At 31.9% G+C, this 2,886-nt stretch overlaps 1 non-coding gene across 1 annotated transcript; it reads right to left on the minus strand.

Moving 5' to 3' along the window:
• Positions 1–2,485: 2,485 nt before the first annotated feature.
• LOC112713835 (small nucleolar RNA R71) lies at positions 2,486–2,593 on the minus strand. The gene has a single exon (XR_003158795.1). It is a non-coding gene; the product is annotated as a small nucleolar RNA R71 (small nucleolar RNA).
• Between the last annotated feature and the right edge of the window lie 293 nt (positions 2,594–2,886).

The following is a 2,886-nucleotide window of genomic DNA, read 5'->3' on the forward strand; positions in this document are numbered from 1 at the left end:
GGGCGTGGTGACAGACGCAAAAGAATCAATGGATTCTATTCCGACATGATCGAGAACCGACAGATGATTAGCCATGCCGAGACAGAGCATTTGAACCATTTTCAATGAGAGGATGGGAAGTAGCCATTGACAACGGTGATGCCCTACATACAGCTTGCCATGGAAATGAGTAAGAAGGATTGGATGAAAATAGTAGGAAAGCAGAGATTCAAAAGGAACACAGCATCTCCATACGTTTATCTGAAATTTCTACCAAGGAGTTACATAAGTATTTCTATCTCTATTTTATGCTTTATTTATTATTATTTTCAAAACTATTATAAACCATTTGAATCTGCCTAACTGAGATTTACAAGATGACCATAGCTTGCTTCATACCAACAATCTCCGTGGGATCAACCCTTACTCACGTAAGGTATTACTTGGACGACCCAGTGCACTTGTTGGTTAGTTGTGCGGAGTTGTGACAAAGTATCACAATTTCGTGCACCAAGTTTTTGGCGCCGTTGCCGGGGATTGTTCGAGTTTGGACAATTGACGGTTCATCTTGTTGCTCAGATTAGGTAATTTTCTTTTCAAAAATCTTTCAAAAGATTTTTTATTTGTTTTCATTTGCTAAAAAAATAATTTTTCGAAAAAAATTTAATTAATAAAAATACAAAAAAAATTTAGAAAATCATAAAAATAAAAAATATTTTGTGTTTCTTGCTTGAGTCTAGTGTCAATTTTTAAGTTTGGTGTCAATTGCATGTTTTTAAAATTTATGCATTTTTCGAAAATTCATGCATGTGTTCTTCATGATCTCCAAGTTGTTCTTGATAAGTCTTCTTGTTTGATCTTCATATTTTCTTGTTTTGTGTCTTTTTTTGTTTTTCATATGCATTTTTGCATTCATAGTGTTTAAACATGAAAAATCTTTAAGTTTGGTGTCTTACATGTTTTTCTTTTCTTGAAAATTTTTCAAAAATAAATCTTGATGTTCATCTTGATCTTCAAAGTGTTCTTGGTGTTCATCTTGACATTCATAGTGTTCTTGCATGCATCATGTGTTTTGATTCATAATTTTCATGTTGTGAGTCATTTTTTGTGTTTTTCTCTCTCCTCATTAAAAATTCAAAAATAAAAAAAATATCTTTTCCTTTTTTTCTCATAAATTTCAAAAATTTGAATTGACTTAGCCAACAAGTTTTAAAAAAATTAGCTATTTCTTATAAGTCAAGTCAAATTTTCAATTTTAAAAATCTTATCTTTTCAAAACTTTTTCAAAAATCAAATATTTTTCATTTTTTTATGTTTTTCGAAAATTTGAAAATATTTTTTCAAAATCTTTTTCTTAATTTTATCTCATAATTTTCGAAACTTTGCTAACAATTAATGTGATTGATTCAAAAATTTGAAGTTTGTTACTTTCTTGTTAAGAAAGGTTCAATCTTTAAATTCTAGAATCATATCTTTTAGTTTCTTATTAGTCAAGTAATCAATTTTAATTCTAAAAATTAAATCTTTTTCAAAATAAATTTCAATCATATCTTTTCAATCATATCTTTTTCAAAAAAAAAATTCAATTTTAAAAATCTTTTCTATCTTCTTATCTTTTCAAAATTGATTTTCAAATCTTTTTTTTAAACTAACTAATTAACTTTTTGTTTTCTTCTTATCTTTTTTAAAATCATCTAACTACCTTTCTCTTTCAAATTTTCGAAAATCACCTCCCTCTTTTTCAAAAAAATTTTTTTTTAATTAACTACCTTTCTCTCCCATCTTTTTCTATTTATTTATTTATCTACTAACACTTCTCCTCTACTCAAGAATTCAAACATATCCTCCCTTTTGTGTTTGGATTCTTACCTTTTCCTTCTTTTATTCCTTCCTTCTTCTACTAACATAAAGGAATCTCTATACTGTGACATAGAGGATTCCTCTTCATTTTCTATTCTCTTCTTTTTCATATGAGCAGGAACAAGGAAAAAGGCATTCTTGTTGAAGATGACCCTAAACCTAAAAGGACTCTGAAGAGGAAACTAAGAGAAGCTAAAATACAACAATCCAGAGACCCCTCACTAAAATTTTCAAACAAGAAAAGGATATGACAGCCGAACCCAACAACAATAATGTAAGGAGGATGCTTGGTGACTATACGACACCTACTTCCAAGTTTGATGGAAGAAGCATCTCAATCCCTGCCATTGGAGCAAATAATTTTGAGCTGAAACCTCAACTAGTTGCTCTAATGCAACAGAACTGCAAGTTCCATGGACTTCCATCAGAAGATCCCTATCAGTTTTTAACTGAGTTCTTGGAGATCTGTGAGACTGTTAAGACTAATGGAGTAGATCCTGAAGTCTACAGGCTCATGCTTTTCCCTTTTGCTGTAAGAGACAGAGCTAGAACATGGTTGGACTCACAACCTAAAGATATCCTAGACTCTTGTGATAAGCTGGTCACGGCCTTCTTGGCTAAGTTCTTGCCTCCTCAAAAGCTGAGCAAGCTTAGAGTGGATGTTCAGACCTTCAAACAAAAAGATGGTGAATCCCTCTATGAAGCTTGGGAAAGATACAAGCAAATGACCAAAAAGTGTCCTTCTGACATGCTTTTAGAGTGGACCATTCTGGATATATTCTATTATGGTCTATTTGAGTTCTCCAAGATATCACTAGACCATTCGGCAGGTGGATCCATTCACCTAACGAAAATGCCTGCAGAAGCTCAAGAACTTATTGACATGGTTACAAATAACCAATTTATGTACACTTCTGAGAGAAATTCTGTGAATAATGGGATGCCTCAGAGGAATGGAGTTCTTGAAATTGATGCTCTGAATGCTATATTGGCTTAGAACAAAATGTTGACTCAGCAAGTCAACATGATTTCTCAAAGTCTGAATGG

This window comes from Arachis hypogaea, chromosome 9 (assembly GCF_003086295.3).
Source record: "Arachis hypogaea cultivar Tifrunner chromosome 9, arahy.Tifrunner.gnm2.J5K5, whole genome shotgun sequence".
NCBI lineage: Eukaryota > Viridiplantae > Streptophyta > Magnoliopsida > Fabales > Fabaceae > Arachis > Arachis hypogaea.